This window comes from Pecten maximus, chromosome 14, assembly GCF_902652985.1.
Source record: "Pecten maximus chromosome 14, xPecMax1.1, whole genome shotgun sequence".
In the NCBI taxonomy this organism is placed as follows: Eukaryota; Metazoa; Mollusca; class Bivalvia; order Pectinida; family Pectinidae; genus Pecten; species Pecten maximus.
The window spans coordinates 11083812-11103632 of record NC_047028.1 but is presented as its reverse complement, the minus strand read 5'-3'; the positions used below and the strand labels follow the sequence as shown (position 1 = coordinate 11103632).

General features: G+C 38.2%; 1 protein-coding gene across 3 annotated transcripts in view; it reads right to left on the bottom strand.

Annotated features, from left to right (window-relative positions):
• The window catches only part of LOC117342078 (beta-1,3-galactosyltransferase brn-like), a 91746-nt gene that overhangs the window by 17627 nt on the left and 54298 nt on the right, over positions 1-19821 (bottom strand). For 2 of the 3 annotated variants that reach the window (XM_033904055.1, XM_033904054.1), the window contains exon 2: positions 1349-1388. The gene's annotated coding sequence lies outside the window, so the exon portion shown is untranslated. Of the gene's footprint in view, positions 1-1348; positions 1389-12793; positions 13178-19821 lie in introns of those variants that run through there. The other variant, XM_033904053.1, reaches the window with a different exon arrangement.

Genomic DNA, 19821 nt, shown 5'->3' with positions numbered 1-19821 from the left:
GTCGAGGAACATTCGCACGGGGAGATTAGCTTTATTGTGTAGGTAGTCGGGTATGGATTCTAAAAAGTACACACAGATAACCGCTTGTCCGTAATACTGTAAGCTTAACGACCCGTGAAATCTGATATAAAAGTTATTTTCCTTTTTCATAACTATATCAGGTAATTCACAAAATATGAGCGATTTCGGGAATAAAAACACAAAATTTGCGCGAACAGTCTCTAGCGGCACGTATGTAGAGAACATCGTCATTTATTAGATGAAATTAAGCTCACTGAGACTCGGTCTCCGGCTCATGTGTATTATGTGACTATACACACAGTTGACGTATGAAGACGGTAATAGGCCAATATAAAAGAAACAAGAGCATGAATGAAAAAAAAAATTAAGATAAAATAGATAAGAGTGATCAAATTGAATGTCGAAACCCATTTCGGAATGTCGCCCAAATTTCTTATTCACTTTTTTAGCAATGTATATTACAAACATGTAATTACATATATCTTCCGTATAATGATCGTCAGTATTCAATATGGTAATCCGATACTGGAAAGGAGGAAATGAAAACCACTGACAAAATACAGTAAGTATACAGGTAAAGCTCTGTTAGATCGTACTTCTATGGCAGAGATATCCCAATAACATGTATATATATGAACCGTTGATACAAACATGTAAACATATTGATAATATGTTTACTGTATAGGTCCGTATCTCTATATCTATAATATACAAGAATACAAGACGGGTGAAGAGGAAAACTTCTTTAGCCTCCACCCCCCCCCCCCCCCCCCCCCCGCGTTTCACCGGTAGGGGACTAAAAACACTGAAAGTAAGTGGCATGGTAACTTTAGAAAATGTTTAAAATTTTTACCCGATGACTTTAGATTATTGATTATTGTTTCCTAAATGTTCAGATCATTAGTCATATGCGTATTTAAAATAAGAGTCTTGTCATTAAGTATGAGTATGGCGTGGTAGCTAAGGGAACTAGCGGTGTGACTCACCTTAGTACTATCGTAATATCTCAATGTAGGAAGTTTTAGTGTAGAGACGTGTCATTCACACGAGGAATATGTAGTGTGTTTAATCAAACTAGAAGTTTAAACCCGTCATTGAATTGTCAACATACTTTTTTGTGAGTTGTGTATCAATTGAAGTCGATGTACAAAAGATCCGAGGACAACTTGTGACAATTGGGGTATATCCCGAACCGCTATGCACCAACTCGCTCAGAAATGGACAAAAATAGTTTTAGATTTACAGATCGACTTTCATGTTTGATAACATGTCGTCAATAGCCAGGAAAATATTAATTGAAACTATGTCTTCCCTATATTATACATACCAGCACCATCATGGCTTGTCCTCAGCGTTGCCACCAGTATCTGTAAAAGAAGAAATAGCGTTGATAAAAGCTCATGCGAAATTTGATACATTTATAGTAAAACTCAATGGTACGTTAAAAAACATGCATACATAACCTAATTGTGTCCCATGATGATATTGCATATTCCTTTTAGGGAATGCGCACTGAGAGGTGTTGTAAGGTAAGCGTACTTGGACGTGTTGTAAATTTGTAAAGGTTCGGGGTAGGCATACTGAGAGGTTTTGTAAAGGTTGGGGTAGTCTTACTGAGAGGTTTTGTAAAGGTTGGGGTAGTCGTACTGAGAGGTTTTGTAAAGGTTGGGGTAGTCGTACTGAGAGGTTTTGTAAATGTTCGGAGTAGGCATACTGAGAGGTTTTGTAAAGGTTCGGGGTAGGCATACTGAGAGGTTTTTTAAAGGTTGGGGTAGTCGTACTGAGAGGTTTTGTAAAGGTTGGGGTAGTCGTACTGAGAGGTTTTGTAAAGGTTGGGGTAGTCGTACTGAGAGGTTTTGTAAAGGTTGGGGTAGTCGTACTGAGAGGTTTTGTAAAGGTTTGGGTAGGCATACTGAGAGGTTTTGTAAAGGTTGGGGTAGTCGCACTGAGAGGTTTTGTAAAGGTTGGGATAGTCGCACTGAGAGGTTTTGTAAAGGTTCGGAGTAGTCATACTGCGAGGTTTTGTAAAGGTTGGGGTAGTCGTACTGAGAGGTTTTGTAAAGGTTTAAGTAGTCGTACTGCGTGGTGTTGTAAATGTTCGGAGTAGGCATATTGAGAGGTTTTATAAAGGTTGGGGTAGTCGTACTGCGTGGTGTTGTAAAGGTTGGGTAGTCGTACTGCGTGGTGTTGTAAAGGTTCGGAGTAGGCATATATTGAGAGGTTTTATAAAGGTTGGGGTAGTCGTACTGCGTGGTGTTGTAAAGGTTCGGGTTAGGCGTACTGAGATATTTTGTAAAGGTTCGGGTTAGGCGTACTGAGAAGTTTTGTAAAGGTTCGGGTTAGGCATACTGCGTGGTGTTGTAAAGGTTCGGGGTAGGCATACTGAGATGTTTTGTAAAAGTTCGGAGTATGCATACTGAGAGGTTTTGTAAAGGTTGGGGTAGTCATACTGCGTGGTGTTGTAAAGGTATAGGTTAGGCGTAGATCGTAGCCCCTGGAGTACCCAGGATGGATCAAAATCATTATGATGCAAGACTTCAAGTTATGTATTTTTCTTTCACACTAGGTGCCTCTCAAGTGGAAGCACATTAAGCGGATATGTGTATTCTTATAGACAAGCTACTGTCGCTTGAGATTTTGCCAGTTTTCACTGATTGGTCGATTAAAGTATATCCCCTCAAATGTAATATTTTAAAAGTTTTTACACAACTTATTATGTATCTATAATCATTGTGATCATGTCTTTGAAATTCAATACAAAAGCAAGGCCATTTCCATAGTCAAATATCTCCCAAACAGCGAGAGAGACTGAAATTGATATCAAAGGTCATACACTATAATAAACATAGTCACTATCACGGTAATACTATACAAGGCATATAACAAAAAACAAGCCAAGCTTATAATTGGAAATTACATCAAAGTGTTTTAACGTGTAGACCCTATTTCTTTACCTGCCGATGATAATTGTGTGATGAATGCCTTCATTATGTTTTGTGTTTTAGTTGCTTACAAAGCACATTGGCGCTAGCTGGTATAATAATGATATACAGGACGAATTTACAATATATAATGCATACAAGTAGGTCTCATAGTCTTTTGAAGCGCGGAAAAAATAATAAACAAGAGGCCGATCGAGCTTAACGATCATATAAGTTCTGAAATATTTAAGTCAATTTGACCCTTTTCGACTTCACCCATCAGCCCCTTGGTGTCAGTCAGTACCAAAACATGCACACCATCAAGGTATCATCCAATGTTGATGCGTTTAACCTTGTTAGTTTGAATTCCAATAGAAACTCAACAAATGATGGTCAAAAATGTGATTTCCCTATATCAACTAAAGTAAAGTTTCTGGCATACTTGAGACCCTAGACAGTCATAAAATTCTCAATTTTGGTAAAGCAAAAAAATACCCTACCATTTTATGAAGAGTATTTGAGTATAAGTAATTTTGTCTTCATGTGTTTCCTATCAAAGGAGTAAAGATTTGTCTATAATCAAATATCCCGGTTTGGGAGCCAAAGTTCCGCTTGATCTGTGTCACGCCAAGCCACACTAAAATCAGCTGTTGGATACGATACATCTATAGCAGAAGTTATTGACTCTACTTCACCAGTCTATAGCGCTATGGCCTGGGAACCTTTCACCTTCACCATGCCGTGCTACATTTATTGAATACATTTCTTTCTAAATACTCAACAAGGTGAGAAAACGCGTTGGAGGTCTCTTTATCCCGTCACGTGATGGGAAACACTGGTTGGGAAGTCCAAGCAGTCATGCCTACAGCACAGAAAACAAATCTATTCAAATGAATACTATAAACCCTTTACTGCTTATATGTTACCGAACGTAATGTCATATAACCAGCCGTCGACGACCTTTTAATCCATTCAACGTGTTAGCAGAGACTACAGAAATAATCAACCAGGCTCATGTAAAGTATATCTGACATATTCCTCACGGACCACAGGTGACTGCTTCTGATAAGTACTTATTGAAATAAAATATCCGCTCCTACTCAAAAAGGTGTAACACTTCGGAAGTGGGGTTAAGCTTCGATTCATTTCAATGAATCTTAGCGGTCAGACTAAAGCGGTCGCGATAACCGACGATGCATCGAGTGTTTAACAGAATTAGGCTATCCATTTTAGAGCGGTTTTGCAAGGGACAATTTGATTGCTATACATCTCTATAAAAATAAAAACTATAATTGTCGACCAATCAGCCTTTTTTTTTTAAGATAGCTCTAAGATAAATATCCTATTTCCGTTCCATAGTTGACACATCGTCCGATCTCAACCCCCCCCCCCCCCCCCCCCCCCCAAAAAAAAACAAAAAACAAATGTTACACCTTGTTAATATACTAGGAGTAGCGATTACTATATAGCTTTCTATAAAAACTAACCAGAAGCAGACGCTTATGCCCGGACTTACCCGAAAATCTGTGTAAAATAACGGAGAATTTAAGAGAATATTAAAACGACATCACGAATGGGTAGATGCAAACTAGAATCATAACATACATTAATATGTAAATGAACACGATTTTAATTATCATAACCAAATGTTTAAGGTTAAACTGACACAGACGTCGCTATTTTAAGACCAGTGCTCTGAATCAAATCCATCTCACATGATTTCTCATTGCGGTAAATACACGTGTTTGCATGTCAGAATTGATTGTTTTACCTCTATTCTCCATACGTTCTGCTCTAAAATCTCAAATGTAAGGCGCTCGCAATGTGTCATTATGATTATAATGAAGTAAAGACTCATTTACTCAAAGAACGAAATGTCTTTTATTTACCCGTAGTGTTTAATGTCTTGTTTATGGACGAGTATTTAGGGTATGTGTACACTAACCGACAGTTATAGAAGTGATAATCTAGATGAAAACATTCCTAAAAGAATATCGCAGATGACGTATCCATAAGCTAATCATGCTGAATGACTGGGAACTGACCTCTAGGCTGGTCATTTTTGTTCTTAATGTGGTAAGTTCCAAAAGGATATCAAAGATGACGTATCCACAGTAAGCTAATGAGGTTTAATGACTGGACACTGACCTCTCTCTACTGGTCAGTTTTTGTCATTATGTGAATGTAATGTTCCAGCATACCTTTCAATGGACAACAGCTGTGTACACACAAAGTAATCAATAAGCTGATGTTAGTAGAGACGACATCATTTTCCCCAGGTATACGATCAATACAAGCTGCTGCTTTGATAGCCTTACTGGATGTGAACTACAAACTCAACGGAATAATACCTATTTTCTAATGGAACGACAGTTCCTGGCATAGTATTCCCGGCTTGGGTGCAAAGGATGTTCAGGTTACAATGTAACCCTATACAACATACAATAAAATTTCGAAAAGTGCAAAGCACATTAATTCATATTGCGCTATATATCAAAAATCAAACCAAGCTCAAGGTATAGATCCATAAGTATTATCATAATGCAAAAGTATGACACGATCACTCGACAGCATCAGTGTCCAATAGGTATGGCAAATGTAGCTGTGACGTCACACGTTTATCACTGGTCCTATACTGTTATAGGGAAAACGTATTATGATTGTATGATCTGAGCTTTACCAAACATAATGAACGAGGGGGTTAGCACACCTCCCGTCCTGTGTTTTTAAACAACGATATGATATCCTTATGTCATCACTGACGATTCATAGACAGACCAAACACCTCCCTGATGTCCCTATGTCATCACTGACGATTCCTAGAAAGACCAAACACCTCCCTGATGTCCCTATGTCATCACTGACGATTCCTAGACAGACCAAACACCTCCCTGATGTCTGTATCATCACTGACGATTCCTAGACAGACCAAACACCTCCCTGATGTCTATATCATCACTGACGATTCCTAGACAGACCAAACACCTCCCTGATGTCCCTATGTCATCACTGACGATTCCTAGACAGACCAAACACCTCCCTGATGTCTGTATCATCACTGACGATTCCTAGACAAACCAAACACCGATATGATGTCCCTATGCCATCACTGACGATTCCTAGACAGACCAAACACCTCCCTGATGTCCCTATGTCATCACTGACGATTCCTAGACAGACCAAACACCTCCCTGATGTCTATATCATCACTGACGATTCCTAGACAGACCAAACACCTCCCTGATGTCCCTATGTCATCACTGACGATTCCTAGACAGACCAAACACCTCCCTGATGTCCCTATGTCATCACTGACGATTCCTAGACAGACCAAACACCTCCCTGATGTCCCTATGTCACCACTGACGATTCCTAGACAGACCAAACACCTCCCTGATGTCCCTATGTCATCACTGACGATTCCTAGACAGACCAAACACCTCCCTGATGCCCCTATGTCATTACTGACGATTCCTAGACAGACCAAACACCTCCCTGATGTCTGTATCATCACTGACGATTCCTAGACAGACCAAACACCGATATGATGTCCCTATGTCATCACTGACGATTCCTAGACAGACCAAACACCTCCCTGATATCCCTATGTCATCACTGACGATTCCTAGACAGACCAAACACCTCCCTGATGTCCCTATGTCATCACTGACGATTCCTAGACAGACCAAACACCTCCCTGATGTCCCTATGCCATCACTGACGATTCCTAGACAGACCAAACACCTCCCTGATGTCTATATCATCACTGACGATTCCTAGACACTAGACAGACCAAACACCTCCCTGATGTCTATATCATAACCCCTGACGATTCCTAGACAGACCAAACACCTCCCTGATGTCCCTATGTCATCACTGACGATTCCTAGACAGACCAAACACCTCCCTGATGTCTATATCATCACTGACGATTCCTAGACAGACCAAACACCTCCCTGATGTCCCTATGTCATCACTAACGATTCCTAGACAGACCAAACACCTCCCTGATGTCTATATCATAACCCCTGACGATTCCTAGACAGACCAAACACCTCCCTGATGTCCCTATGTCATCACTGACGATTCCTAGACAGACCAAACACCTCCCTGATGTCTATATCATCACTGACGATTCCTAGACAGACCAAACACCTCCCTGATGTCCCTATGTCATCACTAACGATTCCTAGACAGACCAAACACCTCCCTGATGTCCCTATATCATCACTGACGATTCCTAGACAGACCAAACACCTTGATGATGGCTCCTTATCATCACTGACGATTCCTCGACTGACCAAACACCTCCATAATATCCCTATATTAACACTGACAATTCCGAGAAAGACCAAACATCGTTCAGCGAGGGTCTATATGGACGGAATAGAACCACGATATGAGACTAATTGGGTGTTTTGGGGTAAATAAATATCTCATTTATCCATATATAGTAATATAAGGTAAGTGTTATGTTACCCCCGAGTTTATTGTTTTTGCACCCAAATCTTAGCGACACCAAACGGTGTCGGAGAATTCCACGTTTTCATATACTAGTAGTAGTGCGTTCTAGCCCTACACCAGACATGGTTTTAGGCCAGAGGAAACTCGGGCTTCGTTCAGAGTAATTTGGTCACGCGTGCATACTTGAACCAGATTCCGTAATAACTTTGCACTATTGAAGTAGGCCTATAGTATTATTAGTAGTCGTTCTCTGATTACATGTAGCGGAGAATGATTTACCTACATTTCAATATTGTGAAAAGGGAAACAAATACTTCCAAGAATAAAAGATGAAAACCAATGTACATAATAATGTAATGTTGACGGTTTTGGAATTGATGATGCCGAAACATCCAAACATATTAAAGTAAAATAACACTGTGGTATTACAGTTGTGTCCTTTCATCTTATCATTGCCCATACATGAACACTCATATTACCCCTTTATGATGTCCCTACCATCACGTACATGTAGTTTTACCAGTAATTGTAAGTAACACTACTCCCACTGGCCCTACATATTGTATTTACCATATTGCATCACGTTACATTCTCATATTTACGTGCATATTCAATTCGAATGCCATTTATAACATCGCTGTAATACATTATATGTTGTTGATTTTTTCAAAAAAGAAAAAAAGTTTGTCTTTTAGATGTCAATTGCCAGCTTTTATCATAATAAACATATGATTCTGTGTGTCTGAATTTTTTCCACTCTGCTACATTGTTACCGAGCAATGACTCCCAGTGCACGTAGTGCTGTACCCAAATTTCAGATTCGTTGTTGAAAATTAGATAGTGATCTAAGAAGCCGTTTCTATTGTATAAATCAGGTAGAAGATTAGCTCTATGTTTCACTTACTGTTCATTTTACCATATCATAAGATATCAGAAATGCTACTGGAGCCGGGAAAATTGTCCACAATTTTCTTTCCCTCTGTGATAAATTATGTTTTAAACTCAATGACAGTGATATATGCACATATTTTATCACAACGTTTAAATAAAGTAATGTTCAATTTATTTCATATAAATTAATCTGTTTGTGTGATCAAATATTTCAACTTATATATATCTTGTATAGTCCCTCGTAACTCTGTCCAGAGTAGACCCTAAGTATGAAATTGTTTTAATGAGGGCGAGAATTTAATACACTATTTGAATTGAATTTTAATTTGTGGATTATGATTTAAACACGTTGCTAATGACAGGTGTGCCAAGCAGGCCCGTAATCCTACCCAAGGCCATATTTAAAGTCTGGGTGTATTAATCTCAAAGTGTATACATAGTACAGCGCTACAGTCTATAAAATTGTAAAAAGGAATTTATGGGAGTCAATATCATGTTCTATAATACAGACATTTTGCTTTCTAAATCAAACTCAAAATAAAGCTAAAAAACTGAGATCAGCAAGTGCCCGATTTTGTGGTAAGGGAGCAAAATATTCATCATACACATTTGCGAAAAAATCTGTTGGGCTAACAGAATTGGAAATATCAGTAACACTTCAATTATGTTTGATTTGCTTCATTTTAATACTAAATACGTCTCCGACTAAGAACAAGTGTCATATTTAGAGATCCACTGTGCTTTACTTTTGAGCCAGTGACCTTGATATTTGGACAGTTAATTGCTTGTTTAATTCCAACCAACTTTGATTCTCAATCTCATAACAATATCTAAGTCAGGGATAATATTAAAAAATCTGACCTTGGTCTCTGACCTCGCGACCTTTAAACCACACAATGGCCTCAATATTTTGTCAGTAGTCTCCTTGATTAAGTCTGAACAACTTTGATTCAGCATATCAAAACAAAATATTCATTAGCAAAGATACAAAATGTGACCTGGACATGTGACCAAATAACAATGACTTTAAATCAGATGACTCCTTGTTCAATTCTTCCTAACTTTGCGTCATAATATCTTAATAAATTTCCAATCAGTGAACATCACGATTTGACCTTGACCTTTGACACCATTATCTTGATCTTTGGTTAGTTGACTCTATGTTAAATGCTGAACAGCTTTGATAGATAATGTGTAAACAAAATGCTCATCAACGAAAAGATATCAAATTTGACCTCGACATTTTAATCATTACCTTGATGGTTAGTCAGCCGACTTCTTGTTAAATTCTGAACAAGTTTACTTCATAAAGTCATCACAAAATGTGCATCAGTAAAAAGAAACAACAAAATTGACATTTGCCTCTGATCAATGACCTTGACCTTGAGTCAGCTGACTAGGTAGCTTTAACAAGATTGGTTTACGGGCGGCCGAACGATCAAGGTCGACTTGTTGGGTGTAATGATTTGTCTGTCGACTTGTGGGATGCATACCGTAAGTCGATCCGAGTTTCAAAATCTGTTTTTATTTCCGGTCACTCCGCATGCGCAGTGACATTAAATGCTGAATTATTTTCACGTCGTGAATCGTTGAATGAACCCCACACATATGTTTAATGAGTCCAAACGAACTACCCACGACGGACTAACCACGGACACGGGGCGATTTGATTTAGGCTCAAGTTAGGTTAGAACAGCTTGACAAAAGAGCAAACGTCCTTGGTCAGATTACTGTTTCTATATATGATTGTTGGAACACATCTACAACTTCCACCTCCACATCATTATACACCCTTCTTTCTCTATCTCGTATACGATCGCTATTTTTAAATACAACAATTTTGGTTTTCACAGTTATTTCGTAGAATATCCATTCAGATTATCTAAAAGACCCTACGAATCTACAATTGTTTCGGAAATTATAAATAAGTCCGCATACATAAACAGAAACAAACTTATGTCACCAAACTCATTGACTGATTTGCAATTCTCAATAAATGAGGTTTGAAAATCATTAACAAAAACTAAAAAATAATAATAAAAAAACCCCAAAAAACTAAATTGCTTTAATCAAACATTGATTAGAATATTTACCGTTAATTAATACAAAGATTTCACTTATTTGAACAATGAGAAAATGACAGAATATCAAGTTTAGTCAGCTTACGCATTAAGCTTAACTCATTTTGCGAAAGTCAACAAAGCAACAACATAGAAGTTTATTTTTTTTAAAATATATAATATTAATAATAATCACTTGAACAATTGACAGCTTTACACTTGTAGTCAAGCTTCCTTCTTATCAACTCTCTTATAAAACGTCCTAGTGCTGGTTTCCTATCCTGTAAGAGTTCCTGCTACAAATCTTTTATGAAGCCGGAGAACAAGATTTGAAAATGAAGTCTGATAATTTGTTCTATAGATTAGTGCCTCATAAGCCAAATTTGCCTGGATGCCAATTTGATCAAACCATTGTATGATGAACTTTTTATGTATGTATATTGACATGTAACACTTCAATAAAATAAATCTTCAACATGAACTCTTTGTATAAAGGGCTACCCGGATTGGATCTCATTTCACATCAAAAACAAGCACAATGAGTATAGAAACAAACACAATATGTATATGTCTATCTCCCAGCAAAATACAGACAAAACACCAGATTATAATATAGTTTGGCTTCTCCTCTATGTAAACGACTTCTGTCCTGGTAGTCGGAACTGGACGCACAGTGTTATTAAGGCTACATACATTATCTTTCTTTCTTTTTCGTGTTTGGTCACAAAGTAATTACATTTATAAAAAAAAATGCAGGTGTTATCTCATAGATTGAATACAGAGGCATGAAGATTGCGAGGACCGAATATTGTGTTATTGTAGTATTCAAATAGAAAATATAAACTTAATTTTTGTCATTGAATGTCCGTTAAGTCTATAAGTAGAATGTAGATCACGGAATATTTGAATAGGAAATATGTTAGACCAAACATGTAGAAATTCATCAATTTATGTAATCAGAAATTATCAGGAAAAATCATTCACATCTTGTTTACTTACAAAACACATGAAATAGTGTTAGCACCATTCCCTTCATCTTCGCTTATCAAGGATTACGACCCCGTACCTTCCTCTTCAAAAAGGATAGTAACGTATTGATCACCCTTGGCAAGCAAAGACATGACTCCGCTTTGTTATACTGCTTTTCGTGCATTTAATGTATGTTGTCAATGAACAAAATATTTCTGTGATCAGCATATCAATTCGTTTTTGACTGAACGAAAGAATTATTATGCATTTACCGAATGCTGTGGCCTACATAAACAGGTTAGGGAAAACCGACAACGTGCGTATAAATAACGCGTATTATACATCAGTTCGAGTATGAATTTGTTACTAAAAATAGCCGAAATCGATTTAACAGTAAAGTTAGAAAGATATAATGGTCATTTAATTTACGACAAGGTCAATAATATTTCACTAATTAAGATATGTTCACTGAAAGCGTTGTCTACCTAGAAATTTGGTGTTAAACTACTGGGAGCACCAAGTATAGGTACGTTCCAACGAGCAAATAATCTTTATTTTTGCATATGTATGATGTTTCATGACTAAATAAATGCAACATGGACGAACATTTTTTAAAAGTTAACTTTAGAGCGACTTTGGCTATATTTAGTAACAAAACAATACCTCAATTGACGTATATACCTAAGTTGGTGGTTTCCCCCAAACTGATAAGCCATGATATACAAATGTAAGGGCACGTACATGTACCGTGTATAGTAAGCTTTAACTGACCCTTAATCACTAGGTATTTCTCTAGACTCACTGGTATGTTGTTAATATTTATGACCAGACTCTGTTAATTATTTACAAAATGTAGAAAATGAGGTACATTTGTAGTTCAGAAAATCACGATGTATATCCTTGATACCGGTGTAACATGTAATTTGACCCTTGGAAATCTTAACCCCGGTATAATTAAAATGACATATTTAGACCCACTAACTGTGAATCCAAAACCCTCTCAAGCTGAATGCCTTCATTCGGTAATACTACATGTAAAACAGTTTACGTATCTAATGATTTAGACAACAATAATGCACTAACATGAAAATACAACAATCTCTTGATCTATTATGTTGGAGAACGAATCTCACGGAATCGTATTTCGTGGAGTAGGGTGGTTTAAAACCAGTAATATATTTGTGTATGTTGGCCTTATCTAAACTTTACATCTGAACAAGAGTATTATTACTGTGGCGGTCGAATTCTCACATCAGACCGGTTTATGTATGAAGTACACAAGGTCCTGCCTCGTTTATTCATACTATTGATTGACGTGCAGGTGTACGGGTATTATTGATCACAGCGACAATGACACAATGACAGACATAACACTACCAGAATAAATGCATTTTTAAACGACAAGTTTTCTCTGTGATAAAATTTGTCCCATATGTTGAATTAGTGTAATATAAAATGTTCACTCACCTCTCTATATAGCGTAATCCGGGCATAAATAACTACTGGTCAGGTACGCTAGTACACACAAACACTACAGACTCCAGGCAACACCACACACACAATATCGACAGCTCATTACATGTTATAGTTCCGCTCCTTTTAAAATTTGTTTTAAGGTATTCATCCGAACACAAACATGGCTACTTCCATTCTAGTACGTCCTTTAACATACTAGTTAGATCGTGTGTCGGAACCCAACCTGGTGTTAGTCGATACAAGACGAGGGTTTACCAGAACTTGTACTTATAGAATTCTATAACAATAACACGCCGGCTTATACATATCGAGTTCATTGTAGTATCATATCCATATAGTAGCTGTCCTTACTTGTCAAGGAAAAACATGCAGTACTCGCGTTCATCTCCACGACCGGGTGGAGTTTTGTCATTATATCAGTGTGTAAAATGTCACCACAGAGTCATTGATCTTTACAGCTCGCACGGTATACACAGATGTTTTACGACTTCACTGCTACAACTTGAAATATGCTTGGAATATTTCTACAGCAGGATATCTAATCAGTATGTGATGATGATAGAGAAATAGTCATGTGATATTTATTGTTTGGCACTTCAGAAATCTTATCACGACACATATCGCAAACACAGGTACGGCCAAAAAGAGAATTATATTAACACATTATAAGTTACTCTTTCACAGGTTAAAGTTGTATTTATAAATAGATCACTACCAACCAAATTGTTGAAGAGTGAGCTGTACCCTCTAGGTATTTCTCTTTCACCTCACGCAGAACTGATAAAATACTATCCATAACAATGATTTTTATCCACTGCAGGACTCGCCATAGAATATATCAAAGTACCAGGAGAAGTAGGGATTTGTTGGATCTTAGCAAGAGAAGCAAAAGAATAGAGTCGAATTCCGATTTTGTCGGACGTCTATTGGATTGCTGGTTAGCTAACTTCACCGATCTGATCTGTATCGATGTTTTGTTGTATCGTTATTGCTATGTTTGTATTAAGTATTCAGCGGTATGTTTGTTAATATTGACTAATTATTACGAGAGTATTTCCTAATATGTTCAACTAAAAGCATTATTAGGCAGTCCACGTATACTCGATATGTAAACAACGGCCACGTGCGTAAGTAGTTTATGTGTAGTGTACGTTGTTGTAGCCTCATTATCGGCTCCGTGACAAATCTCACGGTAAATATAAATGCGGCAGTTATTTTAATGCACAAATGTCGCAAGGATTCCATCGGTCGAGCGTCCAGTCCAACGGACATTTTAATGTTAGGAAAGCAGAATGAGTATCTGGATTGCCATAAACACATGTGTGGAACAGATTTAGTAACCATCTTCAAACAAGAGGCCCAGGGGCCTTAACGGTCATCTGACTCTAAATTAAAACCCTTATATTATTGTAGTATGCATTCTCTGTAGCAAGTATATAGTGGCACTGTTGGCCATGGTGGCCATCTTGGATATCTGACCGACCCAATAAATGATAACACTTGGTCTGGACCATCTAAGGATAATTTCTGGTAAGTTAGAGCTGAATCCCACGGTGTGGAATTTGAGAAGAAGTTTGAAATAGGTGTTGTTCAGGAAAACCATGATTGCGCAATCATGTTACAAAATGGCCGCCATTGCTGCCATGCCAAAGTTTTTACGAGGCCAAAAAAATAACAACACTTTGTTTGCCCTCCTTCCTTAACATCCTCACCAATTTCGAGCTCAATGGCACCAGTGGAACTGAAGAAGAAGTTTAAAATGTGTTTTTTAAGATGGCGGATATGGCGGCCATCTTGCATTTCAGACCAATCTAAAAATAACAACACTTGGTCAGGATTATCTCAGGAACATTTTAGGCAAGTTTCAGCCCAACAGCACTGGTGGAACTTGAGAAAAAGTTTAAAATGTGTTTTTGAAGATAGTGGTTATGGTGGCCATCTTGGATTTCGGACCGACCCGAAAAATAACAACACTTGGTCGGGATCAAATCAGGATCATTTCAGACAATTTTTAGCTCTATAGCACTGGTGGAACTTGGGAAGAAGTTTAAAATGTGTTTTTCAGGATGGCGGCTATGGCGGCCATCTTGGATTTCGAATCGGCCCGAAAAATAACAACACTTGGTGGGAATCATCTCAGGATCTTTTCTGGCAAGTATCAGCCAAACAGCACTGGTGGAAGTTGAGAAGAAGTTTAAAATGTGTTTTTCAAGATGGCGGCTATGGCTGCCATCTTGGATTTTGGACCGACCCGAAAAATAACAACACTTGGTCGGGATCATATCAGGATTATTTCATGGCAAGTATCAGCTCAATAGCACTGGTGGAACTTGAGAAGAAGTTTAAAATGTGTTTTCAAGATGGCGGCTTTGGAGGCCATCTTGGATTTCGGACCGACCCGAAAAATAACAACACTTGGTCATGATCATATCAGGATCATTTCAGGCAAGTTTCAGCTCAATAGCACTGGTGGAACTTGAGAAGAAGTTTAAAATGTGTTTTTCAAGATGGCGGCTATGGCGGCCATCTTGATTTCGGACCGACCCGAAAAATAACAACACTTGGTCGGGATCATATCAGGATCATTTCTGGCAAGTTTCAGCCCAACAGCAATGGTGGAACTTGAGAAGAAGTTTAAAATGTGTTTTTCAAGATGGCGGCTATGGCGGCCATCTTGGATTTCGGACTGACCCAAAAAATAACAACACTTGGTCGGGATCATGTCAGGATTATTTCTGGCAAGTTTCAGCCCAACAGCACTGGTGGACCTTGAGAAGAAGTTTAAAATGTGTTTTCAAAATGACGGCTATGGCGGCCATCTTGGATTTCGGACCGACCCAAAAAATAACAACACTTGGTCAGGATTATATCAGGATCATTTCAGGCAAGTTTCAACTCAATGGCACCAGTGGAACTTGAGAAGAAGTTTAAAATCTGTTTTTCAAGATGGCGGCTATGGCGGCCATCTTGGATTTCAGACCGACCCGAAAAATAACAACACTTGGTCAGGACCATGTCAAGATCATTTCTGGCAAGTATCAGCCAAACAGCACTGGTGGAACTTGAGAAGAAGTTTAAAATGTGTTTTTCAAGATGGCGGCTATGGCGGCCATCTTGGATTTCGGACCGACCTAAAAAATAACAATACTTGGTCGGGATCATCTCAGGATTATTTCTGGCAAGTATCAGCCCAACAGTACTAGTGGAACTTGAGAAGAAGTTTAAAATGTGTTTTCAAAATGGCGGCTTTGGCGGCCATCTTTGATTTCGGACCGACCCGAAAAATAACAACACTTGGTCATGATCATATCAGGATCATTTCAGGCAAGTTTCAGCTCAATAGCACTGGTGGAACTTGAGAAGAAGTTTAAAATGTGTTTTTCAAGATGGCGGCTATGGCGGCCATCTTGGATTTTGGACCGACCCGAAAAATAACAACACTTGGTCAGGATCATCTCAGGATCATTTCAGGCAAGTTTCAGCTCAATGGCACTGGTGGAACTTGAGAAGAAGTTTAAAATGTGTTTTTCAAGATGGCGGCTATGGCGGCCATCTTGGATTTCGGAGCGACCCAAAAAATAACAACACTTGGTCGGGATCATGTCAGGATTATTTCTGGTAAGTTTCAGCCCAACAGCACTGGTGGAACTTGAGAAGAAGTTTAAAATGTGTTTTCAAAATGACGGCTATGGCGGCCATCTTGGATTTCGGACCGACCCGAAAAATAACAACACTTGGTCAGGATTATATCAGGATCATTTCAGGCAAGTTTCAACTCAATGGCACCAGTGGAACTTGAGAAGAAGTTTAAAATGTGTTTTTCAAGATGGCGGCTATGGCGGCCATCTTGGATTTCGGACCGACCCGAAAAATAACAACACTTGGTCAGGGATCATCTCAGGATCATTTCAGGCAAGTTATCAGCTCAATGGCACTGGTGGAACTTGAGAAGAAGTTTAAAATGTGTTTTTCAAGATGGCGGTTATGGCGGCCATCTTGGATTTCGGACCGACCCGAAAAATAACAACACTTGGTCGGGATCATCTCAGGATCATTTATGGCAAGTTTCAGCCCAACAGCACTGGTGGAACTTGAGAAGAAGTTTAAAATGTGTTTTCAAAATGGCGGCTATGGCGGCCATCTTGGATTTCGGACTGACTTGAAAAATAACAACACTTGGTCAGGACCATCACAGGATCATATCAGGCAAGTTTCAGCTTAATCCCACTGGTGGAACTTGAGAAGAAGATTGAAATGTGAAAAGTTTACGCACGGCGGACGGCGCACGGCAGACGGCGGACGGCGCACGGCGCACGACGACGGACGAAGCATGATGACTATAGGTCATCCTGACCCTTCGGGTCAGATGACCTAATGAAATATACATAAATGTATACATTTTGACCTATTTACATATTTCAGACGTAATATAAATCTTACTTATTGTGAATCAAAAATTGAAGGAAGGTGTATTTATGAAAGTATATGGACATTTCCCAAAAACACGCCGAAAGCATGTTCCTGCCAAAACGCAGACAGATTTTACCAAAAAGAAACGTAAAAAGGACTCGAATCGGCAAAACCCCAGGATTTTCTCAGGAGAAGTAGGGATTTGTTGGATCTTAGCAAGAGAAGCAAAAGGAATAGAGTCGAATTCCGATTTTGTCGGACGTCTATTGGATTGCTGGTTAGCTAACTTCACCGATCTGATCTGTATCGATGTTTTGTTGTATCGTTATTGCTATGTTTTGTATTAAGTATTCAGCGGTATGTTTGTTAATATTGACTAATTATTACGAGAGTATTCTCCTAATATGTTCAACTAAAAGCATTATTAGGCAGTCCACGTATACTCGATATGTAAACAACGGCCACGTGCGTAAGTAGTTTATGTGTAGTGTACGTTGTTGTAGCCTCATTATCGGCTCCGTGACAAATCTCACGGTAAATATAAATGCGGCAGTTATTTTAATGCACAAATGTCGCAAGGATTCCATCGGTCGAGCGTCCAGTCCAACGGACATTTTAATGTTAGGAAAGCATGAATGAGTATCTGGAATTGCCATAAACACATGTGTGTAACTAGAATTTTAGGTTATTTGGGAGTTTTCAGCTAAAAGGTATATTATCCAAACACTGTAATACCCGTTACTCAACAACACATCGACTTGTCACAATAATCATCATCAAACTTTCCCTACGATGAAATAATCAGGTATAAAAGAAAACGGAAAATAAACAGCACACAATATAATACACGTACGGATCATCGGGCCGAAAATAATCCCTGTACGTTGCATGTGACGTTTGTGAAAATAGAAAATGTAAAAATGAACGCACATTAGAGTTACAATGAGGTTGCGTTTTCCAGTTATAGGAATTAAGCGTGGTATTCAACACGTTTAATCCTAACAATATTTTCATTTGAAATTGATATATTTATTTGCCTTAAAAGGCTCAGAAACAGACCATTTTTTGTATCAGTAATGGTTGAAAAGAAGTGGTCGCGGTCTGATGGGAATCCAGGGAGGCGAATACTTAACACAATATAACCACCTACAATAACAAAGTACTGAATGGTCAAAGGTGAAGTGAATCTATACAATAACTGTCACGGTCTGGGATCTGTACATACATGTACATTTAAATCAATATTTTGTCTCGCTCGTGGCCTCGCGTTTAATTCCATTACGACATTGGCGTCTAGTGTCACATAAACCAAAACATTTAAATTGTACACATAATTTTACCAGAAAACACGTGATCACTTAAAACAAAGAACAGTAGTTTTGATATTTTCAATCGACATGACACGAACCAAAACATGTAATATTTCTAGTTGATATGAAGAAACGTTTCAAAAAGTACATTGTTTTCCTTGGCATCAGTGTCTAGGAAACTGTAACGTGTAATTTGATGTTTGATTGTTATACATTGTATGTGTGCATATAAGGCCATGCAAGGTCATACTTGATATTTGACTAATGAGCTTGATTAACACCTAGGACTTAACATATTGTTCAATGAATTTATGTCAATTTTTGAGCTCATGTAAGTACTCAAAATCCACATATAACCAATAACAGTATTTTGTGAAATACTAACCTGGTGATGTTAGCACCAAATTGGAAGATACTCTCAAAATATACTTATCCTTTATTTAAGAAATAATTGCTATCTTTTGTTGTTCACTGGTGTATGAACGGCATTTTTTGACAGATATTTTAAATGACGCGCCTCATGTTGAAATATCTGTCAAAAAATGCCGTTCATACACCAGTGAACAACAAAAAATAGCAATTATTTCTTATATTTACATTTCAAAACTATTTTTCAACGTAATCTTTGAAAAAAATCATAAAAAACAGTATTCTACGTTCGTTATACGTAGTGACGAAACAGCTGAATGATCGATTTAACAGCGTAACAGATAGTTCCAATTTGGCGGGAAAGGTAATCAAGTACACAAGTACACAAAATATAGTTCCACACAAATTCATTAATTTAATCATCATGAAAGAAAAATATTGAAAATTTGTCTTCAATTTTACAATTATTAACAAGTTTTAAAGTTGATAAAACATTATTTCATGTGTAATCAAACGCGATTTTATATTCACACTTCTGCATTCTCAATGTTGACGTTGGCACCGTCAACAATGTACTGTATGTATTCATACGCGGCAGGTTAATTGTTCACCTAGGAATGATTGGTTTGGTTTGGTTTATTTTGTTTAACGTCCTATTAACATCTAAGGTCATTTAAGGACGGCCTCCCGTGTGTGCGACATGCATGCGTGTGGTGAGTGCGTATGTGTGTTTTGGGAGGCTGCTGTATGTTCGTGTTATGTCTCCTTGTGATAGGCCGGAACTTTTGCCGATTTATAGTGCTACCTCACTAAAGCATACTGCCGAAGACACCCAGCAGCACACCCCACCCGGTCACATTATACTGACAACGGGCGAACCAGTCGTCCCACTCCTAATATGCTGAGCGCTAAGCAGGAGCAGCAACTACC